We start from the raw sequence: 19102 nt of genomic DNA, 5'->3' as shown, positions 1-19102 counted from the left end.
ATAGCCGAAGGCCCACTATCCACGTTCATAGCGGACTAAGCCCTACAGCCCGAGGGTTTTTGGTAAAATAGAATTTCTTCCCATTGATACTGTGAAGCGAACTCCTGATTTCAAGTCTTTGTAACGGGACGATGTTACAATGTTACAATTGTACTCGCCTCTTTGTAACACCAGACTCGCCTTCAAGTCAACATTGTGTTCTGTTATTTAGTTTTCTAGATGCCTTATTTGTTTTTTGCGGATCTATAGCTACGTTGATACCCTGATACCCCAAGTAGAAATTTGTTTAAAACAACAGGTTTGTTTTTAGGCTTATTAAACATTACGACAGTAAAATTGTCTAGAATCAATACATTAGACAGGTATGTTTTAGAACTTACTTATATCGTACCAAAATTCCAAAACCCACATTTACCTATCTAGGTCAGTGCAAGCTTAGGTCCCATATATTAAAAAAAACATGCGGTGAGCCCGCGAACGGGTCGGACTAAAAACATAAAACAATCGTATTTCACCCCCAAAAATTACCTGCAAACATATCAACCGTCAACATTAACATAACCGGGTCCACTCTTGCAGTCGCTAATATATTCACGGGACAAAACCTCGTTAACCACGACATTAAGCGCAAACTGCACAAAAAAGGGTTTGAACCCGTTGGGAGACGAGAAATGGGCTTTTTGGCGCCATTTGCAATTTGGTGTTATGCAAAATATTATCGTTGACCTTTTCAGTTTGGTTCGGGAAATTTGGTCGGATCAAGTTTTCAGGGATAAGTATAAATGTTAATATAATAATATATAACTTACGAATTTAGTAATTTCTTTTAGTTTAGGTTACTATTGTTATTTTTTAAGTAATTTATTTAATACTTAACAGTCAATTTGATTACCTATGTATATAAAATTTTACGACAAAAAATCTAAACAAATCTCTATGAATTGGGAAGTATCATAAATAATATTAGATTGACGATCACAGCCCTAACTTTATCATTTAAATCAATAAGTAGTGACATAGGTACTATTATTTTAGTCTCCAAGAAAATATTGCTCTTAAAAGTAACCCCACCACATTAAACTTTAAATTTCCTCACCCGGGTCCAAAGTTAAAGCCCCAACGCGACCAGCACCCATTCCAAGGCCCGCACTCAGTAATTCAGATAAGATGGCAACAAAATTTGTTGCATCCATTTTCCGTGCAACAATAGTTGCCATGCACAGATGTGGCGTAACGTCCGACCGTGTAAGATATGCACCAGTGCGAGATTGGCCCGCAGTCCGCCTAAATACTTAATAATATTTGGGGCGTTCATATTGTGTTAGTAAATGTGTACTGTAAGTTTGGCAGCATTGTTTGATGTTTGATATTGTTAAGACTACAATACTAATTACTTGTTTATACGAACTACTTGTATTACCAAATACTGATAATGTTATGAAGAGGAAAGATTTGTGTGTATACAATCTCCTTTTCATCAAATAATTCTTATAGGAAAATCTTTATTTTTACATTATATGTAGTTATGTTGCATTAGTCATGTCACGGTGTGACGCTGGACGAGACCTACGGCGTAAATAGGAGACCCGGGCCTAAATACCGTTTCAACCACCCTTTGAAACAAGCGAAACTGGTAGTTTTTGACAGAAAAAACTCTCCCGTCCCTCCCGTCCAACGGTTTTCAAGCCGCCATATTCGCAAAAATTTCAAACTTGGAACGCGTTGACGTTTTACAACCTCACCTGTCAGATGATGTGCCAATTTTCATAGCTTCTTCGCATTCGCCGTCGTCACACAGCATCAATGTAGCGGAGTGCGCTTCACCGATATTAAGCAAAGCGGCTTTTAGCTAAATTGGTTCCTTGGCCGAAACCGTGGTTCGATTCCCAACTGATCTCGGTCGTCTCTTGGACAGTGATAGCACCTCAGAGTAAATAACTAAGTAACGTTTAAAAATCCGAGATTCAACACTAAAACGCTATGCTACCACAGAGAGATATAGATATAGAGATACGTTCAACTTATAACACCTCCTTTTTTCATCGGGTGGATAAAAAAATTGTTTTTGTTTTTGATTTTTGACCTACTTTTGTGTGCATTGAATAAATGTGCAGAAAAAATAATCCATTTTATAGTCAATTAGAGTAGCAGTTCAACCAAATTACGATTAAAGTTGATTGAAAAACTTGCTACTTAGAAAGCAATTATGACAAACTTTCAACAAGTTTCATGGAAACGGTAAGTTCAGACAATGGACGAAACATTAACCTTTACATTTTAAATAAATTGATTCGAGGAATACCTATTTGGAATTTGGGTCAATACTTTTACAATAAGTTACGTAAGTGCTCTTACGGTGAAGGAAAACATCGTGAGGAAACCTGCACATCTGAATTCTAGACTTGTACCCTAAGTACATTGTACTCATTAAAAAACGGCGATACGGCTTGTAACCTATCACGTGAGTACAAATGCACAGCGAAAAGCGAGTGGCTCGCTTACGATTCACCTCTGACTACCTCTTAGGATTACAGTTGTGAGTTGTGAGCATATTTATGTATTTAAACTTTTAAAGGTGAATTTTATTAATCCTTTAGTGGGTAGGAATTTCAATACGCGTTCATAACAAATGGAATTAAATGATTTACAAGAATTATCGCATGTTCCTGGTAGTTTGGTATTTTATCGGTTGTCTGAAATCTGAACCGATCATCAACCGTCCATTGACCCATGAAAACTGTAAGACACACAAAATGTTTCATTCAACGATATATTTTTTCCTTATAATAACAGCTCAAGAGTCAATAATCTAATGATGATCCACTACACTTCCATTTATAAAGCTAACATAATTTGAGATATATTTTTTTGCAAAAAGATTGGATCTTATCATAGGTTCTTTAACCGCAAACTCTTACGAGAAAAACAAACGACTGAGCGCTCACCAAAAAGATAATACCAATTAAAATCTTGCATCTTCAGCATAATCAGTATCCATGATCAGTTGCAACTCCAGTAAAGTTGCTGCAAGATCAGTTGAGAGGCTATTGACACGTTGCCATATCGTCGGGAAGCGTAAATGGTAAAATTGGCAACGTCCGCCGTCCCCATCTATTTATCTCAGCGATCTGCCGGTATTGCTTCAGATAAAAAAGAATTTTAATCTTGAACTTTTTCAGTATTTTTTTAAACTCGCTAAAAAGGGAAGTGTAAGTTTGTGTATTTGTCTCTCTGTGAAAAACAGATGATCTGAAAGTATGGATACTTCTTACTTTATAAGCAGAATGCTATTCAGGTTTCAATAAATTTACCGATTTCGATGAAATAAAACTTAGAGCACACAACATTAGAATAAACATAAACATGCATTCGGAACAATCCATATATATATAATATTCTCATATGAAAATAAATCCTCCATAAATAAACGAGATAAAAAAAAATTATTGTATTTTTTTGCCTATGTGGCGACGGCAGATGAATTCAAATTAAAATTAATATGAAAAGGTTCCATCATGGGTACATTGAACATTTTTGCTGAATCCAGATAAAATATTTTGAATCTGCTGAGATCTTCAATTTCGTGCGATGGTTATTATGATTACCCCGAAATCTGTACAGTCTTACTGCCAAAAAAACTTTATTAGATTCAAACCTTATGAGAGTCTGGACACTGGACTTTTTTTTAATTTATTTTATTGCCAATCGCAGATGTGTGAAATTCATGTAAGTTTTTAAATTACTGAATTAGGAGACATACTCTGCAGCTGTTGCCAATATTGGTAAATCTTATATGAATAATTTATTTCTACTTCAGTCTTATATACACCCAATTAAATGAGACGACTTTCATGAAATATACAATACAATACAATAAGTACAATATAACTTTATTGGTCACCACAGAAACATACAGACAATAAACTAGAGACAATGAACAATAGGCGGCCTTATCGCTAAGAGCGATCTCTTACAGGCAAGCTTAAACATAAAGAAATAGAAGTAAAGAACATTTGAGGGCGGTGTACCTACTACCTAACTACAAAGTTTTTTTTTTCTTATATAGGTACCTACACTGACGAGCCAACACCATAAATGACACAAAATTTAAAAAACCATTAATTTTAAATTTTATAACTATAAACGTTTTTAGAAATTAATTAAATTATTATGATGTGATGTTTAACGTGCTTTAATATTGCAGACGGCGTCATTGCTAGCCTTTTCCGTTTAGGATCAGGATTTGGTGCTATATGTCACTGTAACTTTTTCATTGTGAGTAGTTGTATTATTAATAGGTAAGGTTGCCAAACAATATGTCAGTCTTAATTTGTACCTCTCTTATTCACAACTTTATAAGAGACATAATGAAACATAATATTCATAAACTTAGCTTTGCTCGTCGGCTTACTAATGAGTTGTTCTTCAAAGCTTCCTGAAGCTTTCCTGAAGCTTTCCTGAAGACTGAAGTGTACAACTTTACATGTGCAAGTCACGGGCAAGATGTAAACTTAAGATTACGGCGAATGGTAGAATTTGGTGTCATTTAAAAGTTGCTTTTAAATACAGATGGTGTTAGATAAAGTTATTATTGTAAGCCAAAAAGGGATGTGTTTATGATCTTTCTGATTACATTTGCTATGCTGAAGGTCCTGGGTTCGATTCCCGGCCGGGGTTGATATTTGTTTAAAGAATGCTATTTGCACTCGAGTTTTGGATGTTAATATGCATTATGATATTATTATGTATCTGTGTAGGTATATTATATCAGCTGTCCGATACCCATATTTCAGACTCTTCCGATCATGGGGTCGGGTGGCCGTGCGTGAGATGTCCCCACATATTTATTATTATATTTTGTTCTACTTCCTTTCGTTGTTTGACACGCTTGTGAGTCACCTCTGACCACCCCTCTGGGGATTACAGTCGTGAGCATATGTATGTACCTATGTATGTATGTATTTTGTTCTACAGAAATCTTTTGAAATTTACCTAGATAAAAATGCATTCTGACAAACTTTCGCTTTTACAACACTGTTGATGTGACAATTACCTGTTTCTTCCCACAGAGAGTAACAGCAGGATGCTTCGAGAGGCTTCGCAGGTATCCAGTTACCCCGGGTACCTCGGGGTGGCAGTCGGCTATTTACGGACGATCTTTGAGGTTCCACCGATGTCCTAGCGTTTTAGGTGTGTTCCGGACACAACACGATGGTCGGTACTTTTGTAGGTTTTTACAGTAAGGGTGCTTACAGGCCAGGTTCCCTGTATGTAACCTGCTTTTTATGAGTGCGCTAGAGCATTTCCTGGTTTTAAATCTCTCAGTGAGCGCGTACGCATACCTAATCAAGTTACCGGTACAGGGAACCCGATTCTTTATGTAAGCACCCTAATACGCGTATAAATAAACTAAGAACATTCACAGTATTTTTTGCATGCCGGCGCATACAGGGTGTTGCAAAAAGGGTAAACTAAGCCGAACCCACGTGTGTGCGGGTCATTTGTCACTCAGTCTAGAGAATGTATTTTTATTTCTAAAGGATTTTTTTTAATGCCCTACCTTTGTTTATTGAACCTGGCAGATTATAAGTTCGTCACTTTCAGGAGTTTTGGTAAAATAACTATAAGTACATGTATTTAATTAATCCAGAAAATATCAACAATAATCATAGTCGCTTATAAACTACACTATTTTACTTAATAAAATTGTAAACGCAATCAAAAAAATCCACGGTTCCTATCTCTACCAATTCAGGAGCAACCCGGAGCTCAAGTAACACTGGTCGATCGACACTAGCCGAAGACATGTGGCGACCACGACGCGGATGAGGTTACTCTGTGAACCCTCTGTGCTGGTAAACTGGTTTATGAGAGCTCTTTTACTTTGTTGGTGTTTTTATTTTTGCTCGGGTGAAAAAAATGCAGCGGGTTTGAGGTTTGTAGTGGAGGTTGTACAAGGGATGTTATGTGTATTTTTTAATGAAATTTGATTGAGAGTGTTAAAATATTTATTATGGTTCATTGAAATTGGTCCATCTTTTCAATTATTCATTCGCTCATTGGTCGTAGTTTTCAACATAACTATGGCAATAAGGTTTTTGATTTCTTACAGTTTTTGCACAAAATACTATAAAACAAGAAAAACAGATTTTCGACCCGTAACAATATATTTATTTACATCCGACCACGAAACAACTTTACCAAACAAAGACACGGGCGAGTTGAAAATTTAATTTAAATTAATTCCGTGTACTGTTTCATAAAACTAGCGCCGCCAACGCCATCTAGCGGTAAAAGCCGGTACTAACTCGTCCGCGTTGAAATTTGCACCTTGTGCTAGTGATATTACGGGATATTACAATCCTTTTCGTATTTACAAGTGTTCCACCGAAATTAGAAATAATAGCGCAATTGAAATTGAGCCTTGAAAGCTGCGGCGTAAACTCGATTTTGAGTGAAATCGTTTTCGACGCCGCGTGCCAAGCGACTAGGAGTTTAAGTGCGATGGTTTTTAAATCTATTTTCGCGCGGAGAAGGCTATGCGATTCAGATAGTATTACTTGGTCTAGTGCAGTTGGTAATATTGTTATTCTGTATTTTCTCGTGGATATTCGCTAGAATTTTAAGCTTTGGGGCGAGAATTGTAGTGTTTTCTATTGCAGCACCGGCCGAAATTAAATAGCAGTTTACACAGTTCACGTTGTGATATGTTTCAGGTGATGAAGAGGTCTTGTTATGACTGTTTTAAGCTTGCCTCTCTTTTTATTCTAAGTATACTTAAGTACTAATTATAATTTTAATAAATGTTTGGGTGTTAGTTCTTGCACCTGACTCTTAGGGCGCCTTCAAATTAGTCGCGAAGTGTCGCGCGACTGCAGCGCTGCAGTCGCGCGACACTTCGCGACTAATTTGAAGGCGCCCTTAATTCCTTTCATAAGTTCATTAGGTTTAAATAGTGTTTTGACTTGGATATGTAGCGTGCTAATAATAGGTAGGTACCTAGCAATAAAATTTAATTTTGTGACGGACCTGTCTATACATTGGCAAAAAATGATGACAAGGTAATTTATATTATTTTTACTAATATACTTCGCAAGCTTTTGTCACCATGACGCGCGCGTCTTGCGCCCCGTGCTAGACCTAGATCAGTAGTCAGTCGCTGGCTGCATCCGGCACAGTCAATACGTCCCGAAGCTTCTTTCATTTACCCCCATTGATAGATAGATAGAATACACTTTATTTGTACACCAACAAAGAATAATAAGATTAACAAATTGCAACTTAATTAGGGTACAAATGGCGGTCTTATCACTAAAAGCGATCTCTGCCAGACAACCTTTGGATGGAGGAAATAAGAGATTAAGATTGGGTGTAGTGTACATGTTAAAAGAGAATGTAGATTCATTAATATACTACACACTAACTTCAGACGACCGAATGGCGTAGTGGTTAGTGACCCTGACTACTGAGCCGAAGGTCCCGGGTTCGATTCCCGGCTGGGGCAGATATTTGTTTAAACACAGATATTTGTTCTCGGGTCTTCGACGTGCCCGTAAAATGGCAATAGGCCCGCCCCCTATTACATTGCGACTAACATAAATCTCTGGCGAAAAGTGGGTGCAGCAATGCACTTCTGCCTACCACGCAAGGGAGTACATTAGTACAAGGTGTGAGAGTTTGTATTTTTTTTAATAAACTAACTATAATATTGGTAAATCAAATCCCACAAACATCAATAAGACTCCCTGCCACGGGATCGCACTAAACGTAAGTTAAAAGTGTTCCCTCTTTCCAATATTCCAGTTTTATTCGCCGCCATATCCATAAATAGCGAAACCATATCCGTGTAATGGTTCATACACACGCCTGTTTTATGAAATTAATGGTAAAAACTCGGGTGAAATGTACATTTTTGTCTGAAGTGTAGGGTGCATATGTTGCGGCCGTTGCGGGACATTCGAGAATACACACACACATTTAAATTTATTTAGAATATAGTAGATAAGAATTATAGTGGTAGTCTTCTAATCTTGACAATCAACTAAAAATTGTAAAATATTAAATTTAATAAAATTCTATTCACTAAAGACAGTGCTTGCATCCAACCAGTTTATCAAGTTATTGGAAGCATATAGAAGCCTGTAGTTAGTGAAGCTACATACTAAATTTAGAATTTGTTCAATTTATTTATTAACTCAACCGTCACTTCGTACGTTTGTTTTTTTTATAAGACCAAAAAAACAATATACCTACTTTATTTGCGGCATTATTAAGTACTTAATTTACTTAGCATTCTCTACCAGACAACCTCTGGATGTAAGAAGGTAGTTTATAAATGATATTGAATGTATGATGGTCACCCTACACGGGCAAGTCAAGATGGCGGCCGGCCAAGTCGTTATCATAGTTAACTCGACGAATTTTAAACCTAATGGAGGCGATGCGATGTTGATTAGGTAATTCACTTTTATTAGCCCATACTGGCCAAATTACCTAGATTGAAGTCTATTTCCTACGTAAATACATGGAGATTAACTAAAATCAACTGATCATTTATGTCCGTGGTTCGGACGGCACGTTAGGCCGTGGGTCTCGGTTGCTGCTTCGGCAGCAGTCGTTAAGCCTAGTCAGAGGCCTTCGGGCAGCTTGAAAACATCTGACAGTCGGGTTGCCCACTTACCCGACAACTCTCTCTGCACAAGCTTGGTTGTGTTCTCAATTCTCAACCCGTTAAAAACACGCGATAAATTAGCATCAGATTTATTCGGAAACGTTACAAAATGCACAACTACACGTTTTATTACTAGAATAATTGACAGCTCCCCCGGGGGCGTGAATAAATTTGAAATCATTAAAACGTTACGTCGACCAACTGTTAAAACTATTTTGTCAGGCTATCCTGTAGCTTTTGCGTGTCACAATGACAATCATCATCATCATCTCAGCCATAGGACGTCCACTGCTGAACATAGGCCTCCCCCAATGATTTCCACCTTGTCCGATCGGAGGCAGCCCGCATCCAGTGCTTCTCCGCGGACTTCACTATATCGTCCGTCCATCTCGCGGGGGGCCGCCCAACGCTGCGCTTGTCGGTACGTGGTCTCCACTCTAGGACTCTTCTGCTCCACCGACCATCAGACCTTCGAGCAATGTGTCCGGCCCACTGCCATTTCAGCTTACTGACTCGATAGGCTATGTCGGTTACTTTGGTTCTTCTACGGATCTCTTCATTTCTGATTCGATCACGTAGAGATATGCCGAGCATAGCCCTTTCCATAGTTCGCTGGGTGACTCTGAGCCTATTCAAGAGGCCTGAAGTTAGAGACTACGTCTCGGCACCGTAGGTCATCACTGGCAACACGCACTGTGCAAAGACTTTCGTCTTGAGACACTGGGGAATTTTGGACGTGAAGACGCTTCGTAACTTCCCGAATGGCAATGTTCTTTCAAAATGTCACTTTACAAGCGGCTTGCAAGCGTAATTTCGGGTCATTATCATCAATAACATTAGCTGCACTCAATTGACGTCACAACCCTTACCTCCGGCGCACCTTGAGCAGTCATTGACTGTCCAATCCTTTTACTACGGTAATATTCTTTCGATTTGTTAAAAGGATTCACTAAGAATTGAAACAAAATATTTACGTACTTAGTTGATTATATTCTAATGCGCTGTTAAATGTACTTTGATATTGCAGACGGCGTCATCAGGCTTGTTTTTCTACTTTTTCATTGCTCGTTCTGAGTGTATTTGACAGAAGGTGATATGTATACTATGGACGCCATTCCCAATGCCACTTATATTACATGAATCTGTCTTCAGCCTCACCCTTCCTCATCCAGCCTCTGTCTAAGGCTTCTCCAGCCAGCCGAAGGGCGTCCCATGCTGCCTATTCATAGTCAACTTGTCCTAGTTTCATAAATATTAAGATTTTTAATGGTAAAACAAACTTTTATGAAACGCAGTAACATTCAGAAATGTAATTGTTCAGTGCTCTGCTCGCTTGTAGAATCATTTTCATATTGAACACAGTGATTTGATTATACAAATATACACCCTGTAGCTGAGAAGTGCGATACTCGACTGCAGTTCAAACTAAATGTACCGGTCACCTCGAGCGCTTTAGTAATAGTTCTCAACTTTCGTTTATTCTATTTGCAAAACTGTAAAAGTCGCGATTTGGTGTGGAAGGCATTTTGTGGGTATTTTCTTATCATTTGAATGCCTCCTATGTTACCTAAACATAGTATTGAATTCACGCGCTCGTTTGGATCGGTCTTATACTTTTATTTTGGCATTTTTATCATTTTGAAAACTTTCAGCTACCTACTTGTTCGATATTATTATCATACCAAGTAGGTAATTGTTTGCCCACTGCTTCCTAAACGATCTCAAAAGGTTTTTAGAGTCAGCATCCCACATTTTAGGTACTTAATAAATACACCAAATAGCGCAAAAATTATATGTTTAAATGAGCTTGCGTTTTATTAGCTTGAAACTCAAAACTTTAAAATGGTGTAATATATATTCACTGTTAATTTTATTTTTGCTACTGTCTGTATTTTCCCAAACCATAGTTTTATTGCATACACTATAGTATTTGTTTACATTTAACCTCCCCGTTGACCTGAATCTGTTTTCTCATCTAAACCCATAAAGAACTATGGCCTATAACGTTGATAATAACATCATAACCCGTATTATAGGTCGTTCCGCCGACCATATCGACTACACCAGAATTGGGTCAAACTACTAAGGTCATAGGAGTGAAGTGACAACGGGGAAATTAGTGTAAATTATTCATGGATTCGAACCCATACATTGTTTAAATAAGTGTGAAGTAAACATAATTCTGAGTGAAACCTAACGTAATTATTGTCTATTTTAGGCTGAGGACAGGGTATAGTGGCGCTCCTTGGGAGAGGCCTGTGTCCAGCAGTGAAGATAACTTTGTAGTAGTACTTGGGCTGTAGTAATACAGATTTAATGAATCATACATCTCTTTCGTCAATTATCGAACCCAGGACCAGGCATGAGGTTAGATTCTAACCAATCTACCATTATCGCATAATCCTGTACCTCGTCGAAGAAAGCAATTATAAGTAATAAAATAATCACGAAAGCAAAATCTCGCAGTAATATTTTTGGCTTAATTTTTATGTGTCCTTCTAGCGTTATCTATTGTAAGACTTAAACTGAGAGTCAGCTCCTTAAATAAATACACTTTCTCAGAAAGGATTCCCGTTTGCACTGTGTTGAATCGACAAAATAAAATAACATCCTGCATCTTACAAATAGAAAGATACTTGACCTCTCCGACTTAAGGTATGTTATATGTTTGACTATATCACTACAGTTGTGAATGTCTGCCTACAGTTACAAAAAAAACATTAAGTACTCTTAAATACGGTCAGCCAAAAACGCGCTATGATAAATACAATATATAATGTAGGCATTCATGTATGTAGAAACTAACATATTGTTGCGATGATTTGAAAATTCCATTTAAAATTTTGTGATTTTTTATTATGCATTAAAAAAGCTACATTATCAAAGCCATCCGTCAGACGTATCAGGATTGTTGGAATCTGGCGGGTCCAATTTTGAAATGGCAAATATCCTCGCACTATCAGTTCACAAACAACCCCGCCTTTATTCCTTTACCAACAAAGGCCATTATTAAATGCAATATCGCGAATTCGGGTCAAAGCATTTACGCCGTATTGGTACATTTTCGATATAAAACGAACGCGACCTGCGATACATTTTGTAAATGGCTGCAAATTTATACACTTATGGCTTTTGCGCGACGCTTTGCCTAAAAATGTTCACCCGAGGAATCAAACTGAATATAAACCTGCATACCTATCTAGATTTAGCACATGTAGATAATTATGTGAACCAAAACAACCCGCAGTGGACCAGCGTGGTGGAAAATGGTCCAAGCTTAGGAAGGCAGTTTAGACCCTGGGGATATGCATAACGGCTCCATTCGAGAAAGCCAGGTGCAGGTACTTACACCGCCACAGAGAATAGAATAGAATAGAAAGGAGAAAGTTTGTCAGTGTGTTTCACTGCTGTTTTACGGGAATACGGCTGAAACAATTTGGAAGCTGCCATCTTAGATTCACACATAGTCTACGTAGGCATTATCTCAGAATTCAAAATAGCTTTTTATTTGTATTTGGCAGCTTATTGTGAAAATGGTATTGTAAGAAAGAGAGTGGTTAAACTCGTCATAGTGAACAACTTTCGTTCTACAACTTTTAAAATATCCTTCCACCCTAAGGTTGTCTTAAAAAAATCGCTTTAAGCGATAAGACCGCCATTTTTGTACATATTTGTTAGTATTTAAGTTATGTAAGTTTATTTTATGTGTGTGTACAAATAAAGAATATTCTTTCTATCTATCTATCTAACTTTTGAAAATTACCTCTTCCGGCTTAGTTTTCAACACCCTGTATAATCAATTCCTTCGATACGTTGCCATTGCCACGAGAAATAGTGAAAAACTCTTTCCATTTATGAAATTAGTCAGGCCAGTAAGACTTTCCTTCTGTGCAATGTCCAATGAGGCCTTTTGGGAAACAGATACTGAACTGTGATTAAAAAAAAAACAAAAAAGACATTCGCCCGAAGACCTAACTCCATTTTTCAGTGTCTATGTCCAACCCTTATTTTCGCTGACGCCTTGCAAGTAAAAGACCGTACGTAGAATTCGTAGTTTTTGTCACCCTCGAGGGAAAAGTTCAATTTAGAAGATATCGCTGTTAAGTACTTAAAATGGTATCGGAAATACAGGATGGCACTGGAAAAAACGAATATAACATTGAGTTTTCCTAATGGGCACTAATAAAAGCTTAGTAAAACTTATTACAGTATTGTGCAAATAAAACCTAAATCGATATCGTTTGGTGATTTCGCAGTGACAAGCAGCTTGATATAGGCTAAATATAAAGTGTAAAAAAATATTGTCCTTGGCCTTATAAATTAACATAAAAAAATTCTGATGAACTCAATTTTTACAGGGAATAAGAATTTTTACAAACTACTCTCCGTTCAAGTTTTAGTTTTATCTCTGTAGAACACAGCACTAAAACATAAATAATCTTCCTCCAAAATATTTTTCCTGTCCGGGATCGAACCCAGGACCCTTTGCACAGTAGACAAAGTCACTAACCACTGAGCCATCGGGCTGTCAAAACAAAACACAGCCTGAAAATATCTTTACAAATTGCAGAGCCAGCGAGTAAAAAGTATAATGCCCAAATGGTCCTTATTTACTCCTTTATTTAGTAAATGGAAGGATGCTGAAGCCTTTGTGAAAGTCTGAAAAAAAACTTTATTTTCCTGTCGTCAGTATCGAGAGGGTCTGACCTCGTAAGACCTAGGTTTCTATAAGTTTCTTAACTGCAAGGAAAAAATGTGGTGTCATAAATTGGCAAGGTCTAGAAATAAATTATCATCATCAGGCCATAGCAGTAATAGTATAAATTATATTTTATTTATACAAAGGTACTACCTACCTACGTACCTACTTACGATATCTACATAATTGTTGCTTGCTATGAATGTTAAGTAATTGAATCATAAATTTTATACAAACTTTCAAATAGATACCTACTAATATACACAAGTTGTTAATTGTATATAAATTATAACGCAGAATGAAGGTGCTGCGCACAATCCTGCGAGGATTATTGTAGTATCCTTAAGCTTGTCTTTTTCTAATGTATAAAATAAAAAATAGTCCACTACTGCTGGAAATAGCCTTCTCCCAAAGCACGCCACTGGATGCGATCTATAGCTTTCCGCATCCAATCCCCTTTTGCAAGTCGTCACCCCATCTAGCCGGAGGGCCCGCACTACGTTTAGCCCATCGGTCATCGGAGCGACAGATGTGACCAGCCCACTGCCACTTAAGCTTACTAACTCGGTGAGCTATGTCGGTGACTTTATTACTCTGTCGGATCACTTTTTTGTGAATGCGATATTTTGCTGAATACTATAATTATTTGGTCAACTTGAGAGGCTGTTGCGTTTTAATATATCAGGCATAACTGATAAGCGATAGTAATATATTGCCTATGTGTTCATTTAAGTTACTAAAAAAATAAATTAATTAGCGTAAATTTAAATTACATACCTACTCATTGTCCAATTTTATAAACATCCAGCCGTTATACCATAAAAGAGCAACATCCATCCATCCAAACTTACAAAATTTCAAGTTTATAATATTGTTAGAATTTAGTAGGGGTGAACTGTAAGGTCCTACGGGACCACCTCCACGGCCTGCTTAAGCAAACGACATCATTTGAGGCCCAGCTTTGTTATCCTTTTTTTAAGTTGAACTTTTCTCTTGTAAATCGGAGTCAATTTGAAATCGTTTGAACTTATCAAAGCTTTTGCTGGATGAAGCTTTCTGTTTCTCCTTAAGGAAAGGCTTTGCTAACTGCATGTCTACAGAAAGACCGATAATCGTTGGCGTAAACGATTTTTAGGCCAACGATTAGTGCACATCATGTAGGGACTACCTTTCTTTTACAATAAGTGAAATCAACAAAAATACTATTAACCTTACCTTTTATACCAATTTCTGTTTATTTAACACAATACATTTCGCTCCAAGATAAAATTAATTTGATAAATGACTATTAAAACCATTTGTTTATGTTTAAACCAAACAAGTTAAACAAATGTTACGCCATAAGGTGCTTTAAAATATTCAAAATAAATAGAATATATTAATAAGCAGGTTCATAGCACTATCTAAAGCTGTGTTGTGGGTAGCCAATAGGCAGAACATAACAATTGTATAGGCTCAGTTACATATTATAATTCCCTACAGCTTTAGAATTGCTCAGTTACCTCGAATATTGAACCACTCATATCGCTTACCTAATACCCTCTGATCGTATGATAGGTCTTTGTATCATTTGGCTCTTTGTTCACGCAATACAGCCTAGAACTAGGTCTGGGACTAGATGAGCTAGGTCCCAATTGTCATGAATACTGAATGATCGTCCGTGATGGGAGCGGTTAGTGAACCTTGTATAGTGTGGAAGTCCTGAGTTCAATGCCTGGTCGTGGTAGGGCTTATTAAAACAGAGATTTTAGTTTAAGGGTCTTGGATGTTCAATATTGCATTGCGGCTAAAAAAAATTATACCTCCTGCCGAAAATTTGGTTGAGGCTTATATTTTTACAAGGAGAACGTACTAATATTATTATTGTAGTAACCATATTGGGTATATAGCCATTTAAAAATGAAATCATTAGGCATTCATTATAATGCATCGGTTTTTAATCTCCTACAAAATGTAATTTTATTTATCTTGCTACGCGCTACGATGCTACGAAAGCGTAGCTGCTACGCCGCGCCGTAGCAAATATTGCTACAAACAAACTAATAACTAGTTGACTTTGTAAATAAATAGGTACCTTTGAATCTTTAAGAACTTGTATTTTTTCCTGTATTTTATGAATGTAGTTATTATGTGACATTCGATTTTACTGAATTTACGTGGAATTCAGTGTTTCTGAGGAACTTATTATTATTAAATACTTTATTGCACAATAATAAAATTATGTACATAGGCGAACCTAATGCTAACAGCATTCTCTTCCAGCTAACCTTGGGTGTTGTGGAGAAAGTTATAGGTAGTGCGAAAGACTGAGAGGAAAGATAATTTTGTAAAAATACCTACAAACACTAGAATACACTTACTTGTATATAATACATGTATAATAAATATATACCTATAGGTTACCTGTACAATACATAAACCTAATACATACTATACTTAACTAAAATAATATTTTATATATATATATATATATATATATAATAATAATACTTAACTTTTCTGTACTTTATAATATACTTAGTTATAATATGAGCGTACGCGGTAGGCATAATGGGAACCTTTAAACCAGGGACGATCTCACAAGAGTTTTAGATTAACTTATTTTACTTGTTTGTTTATATGTAGTGTTTTGTATTTATCACGTTAAATTTTGTTACAAGATATTATAATTTATAATTATATTTTTGAATTGACGTGAAGTTCAGTGTTTCTAAAGAACTAAACACCAAATCCACACGGTAAAAAAACTCTTTTCCGGTCGGAAACCAAACCCGGAACCGCCACATCAGTCACTCCCTAACCACTGCGCCATTGTAACCGCTGTAACACCACGCGATTATGACTCGCCACCAGTGCGGGCATTTTAATCGAATTGGACATAGCAACGTCACGTTTCCACTAAAATTGTAAATAAAAAGGAAGCCTCGACAGCGACCGGTCATCACGCGCCGATCACAGCGATGGAGATACAGAGGGGTGTGGGAATAGTGGTGGTGGTTTGAAAAGTTGTCCATTATAATATTATCATCACATCATCACAACCCATCACGTCCCTACTGCTGGGGCACGGGTCTCCTTCCAATGAAGGAAGGGTTTTAGGCCTAGTCCACCACGCTGGCCTAGTGCGAGTTGGTGGAAATATTATAATAGGTCCGTCCAGCTAGAAAATGTATGTCAAATTAAAGCTAAGAAGATCGAAAACATCGACCCGATCTTGAATGATACTCAATTTATGACTTTCTGGGTAACACAAAATAATATAATTTAAGTAAAGTTTTTTTTTTTAATTTTCATCTCACACGTGGCCGTCTGAATGCAACCTAGGCAGACCCTGTAATATGAGTGTCTGTCCCGGCCGGGAATCGAACCTGGGACCTTTGGCTTAGCAGTCAGGGTGTCAGTGACCCTAACTGTGACACTACATATTCCGTAGTCGAATGTCAAAGAGTCAAACTTTGAGTATTGACTCTTGCAAGACGCTTGCAAAATAATAATTTGTTCTATGATTTCGGCGTACATTTTTACTACATTCAATATGACTGTACTGTAATAATATTATCTCAACGTTGGTAAAATAGTAGGTACATAGAAAGTGCATAAACCCTTAACAATAGTTCATTAATCGACAGTTTAAAATTGATTTATTTTAAAATTATTCATACTGTAGCTTAGACTGTAACGAGAACTATTTGAATAGTTATAGAATTTCTTATGATTTTTTGCATAATTAAATTGGTGTTTTTGCTGGACCGACGACCTTATACTGGATGTTGCATAAAGGGTGTGATGTGACTAAGGGGGTCATACTAAACAACTTTTGTTCTACCACTTTTGTAAATAGAGGAAATAATATATTTGCTTTCTCATCGGATGGCCGTGTGTGAGATGTCCCCATATAATTATTTATGTATTTAATATACAACGTACATAATGAAAATCGATCACGTACCCACAACGACCGCACGCAAGCCGCAACGCAACCGATCTGAGATTTTAACGTAATGACGTCACATTCCACCATCACAAATATGTACTAAAGTACTAAAGTCCACCTATCGTACATATCGGCCCAAACGGATTGTCATAAATGTATGGAGAAACAGCGTCGGCAATGGCGATGAAGTAGATAGAAAAAAATAAGCCTAATGTTGTCTGTTTTCGAATGACGCTTCCGTTTCTCCATTCATAGACTCGAGAACTTTCCTATGCTAAGGATTGTTGGTTCTCGTAAAAAAAATATGTATTACGAAAATCGTCTTTAGCTCACTGCTATGGATCTAGCGTGATATAGAGATGTGCTATGTGCCTGTTTTAGCTGAAAAACCCCTGAATAAAACTCTGATCCCCTACACCACATAGATAGGCGAATATCAAAAAAAATCAAAAAAATCAAAAATGTTTATTTACATAACACTTAGCCTAATTTTGACAAGTGCGTGCGGTATCCCCATTTAAGCTAGAAGGCCTGTGTTTGGAGATACCGCTCTTCCATAATAATAGGTTACTTAATAACTAAGAATGGCCGAATGGCATACATAGCATAATCTTAAGAAAAGAAAAGAAAAATAAATTTAATTATTGATAAAGGTAACTAAAGGTATACATAGTCAAGTTAAAGTGCTATGCGTATCTATGTTTACTAGTGCGTGTATTTATTTGCATGTGTAGTTAGTTTGGTTGGTGTGTGTGTGTTTGCGTGTGACTGTGTGTGTATGTGTGTGTGTGTGTGTGAGTGTGTGTGTGCGCGTATGTGTGAGTGTGAGTGTGTGTATTTTGTGTTGTGTGTGGGTGTATGTAGTGTGTAAGCTTGCGTGGGCATGTGTGAGTCTGCTTATTCGCGAATGTATTTGTATGTTTAGGTGTTACATATAAGTAAATTCTCTGTTTCGTCATAGGTCAAAGTCTGAATGAATTTTATCACCAAGTTTTTGCACTCTCTGAAGTTTTTATTATATATATAGGTTTGTTTATTTAATTTATTATATAGATATGCCGACCGTGTGTTGTATTGTATACTGGCAAATGTAGTTCTGACAGTTGGAAGTTTCAATATTATGTCTTTTCTTCGTTTTTTTAACAGAGTAGGGTCAAATGGAAGACATTTATGAGTTTTGAGTATAACAGATAGAATGTATAGTTTGCGAACTGAAAGTAGGTTGCTAATGTTGTAAAGCTTGTCAGTGGAGAAAAGTCTCTTTTTGAAGTACATGGTCTTTATGAGGTTTCGCTGTGATCTCTCTATGTTTAGGAACTGGGTCTTTGCCGCGCCACCCCATATTGATATGCAGTAAGTGATAACTGATTGGGCCAAGGTTACATATATTTGGTTAAGCAAAAGTTTTGGAGAATCGTTAGGGTTGGCAGGTGTATCAGGTATCACATGTCGAAGTGTTTTAAACAGCCATGTGAGTTTTCTTATTCTGTTACCAACATGCTCCAACTGAGAATACCATGATAGTCGCTGGTCCACGAAAACGCCTAAGTATTTGACTTTGGAAACTTTATTTATGGTTGGACAATCACAAATACCTGTACTGCGATTTACGTCGTCACAACCTTCGCTATGGATTTTCATAGTGAAGTCGCCCTGTGGTTGCGAACTATTGTAAATACCAAAGCAAATATAGTTGGTCTTGCTTGTGTTTAACGTTAGTAAATTATGTGTCAGCCAAAGGGAAACCTGGGCCAAACCCCGCTCAGCGCATACTTTTACTTCGGACCAGGATGTACCA

General features: G+C 37.1%; 1 protein-coding gene across 1 annotated transcript in view; it reads right to left on the bottom strand.

Moving 5' to 3' along the window:
* The window catches only part of LOC105393096 (hemicentin-2), a 417028-nt gene that overhangs the window by 252029 nt on the left and 145897 nt on the right, over nt 1-19102 (bottom strand). The window lies entirely within an intron of this gene.

Source organism: Plutella xylostella, chromosome 31, assembly GCF_932276165.1.
Source record: "Plutella xylostella chromosome 31, ilPluXylo3.1, whole genome shotgun sequence".
Lineage (NCBI taxonomy): Eukaryota > Metazoa > Arthropoda > Insecta > Lepidoptera > Plutellidae > Plutella > Plutella xylostella.
Note: the sequence above shows the minus strand (reverse complement) of the source record. Positions and strands in the feature narration are given on the sequence as shown.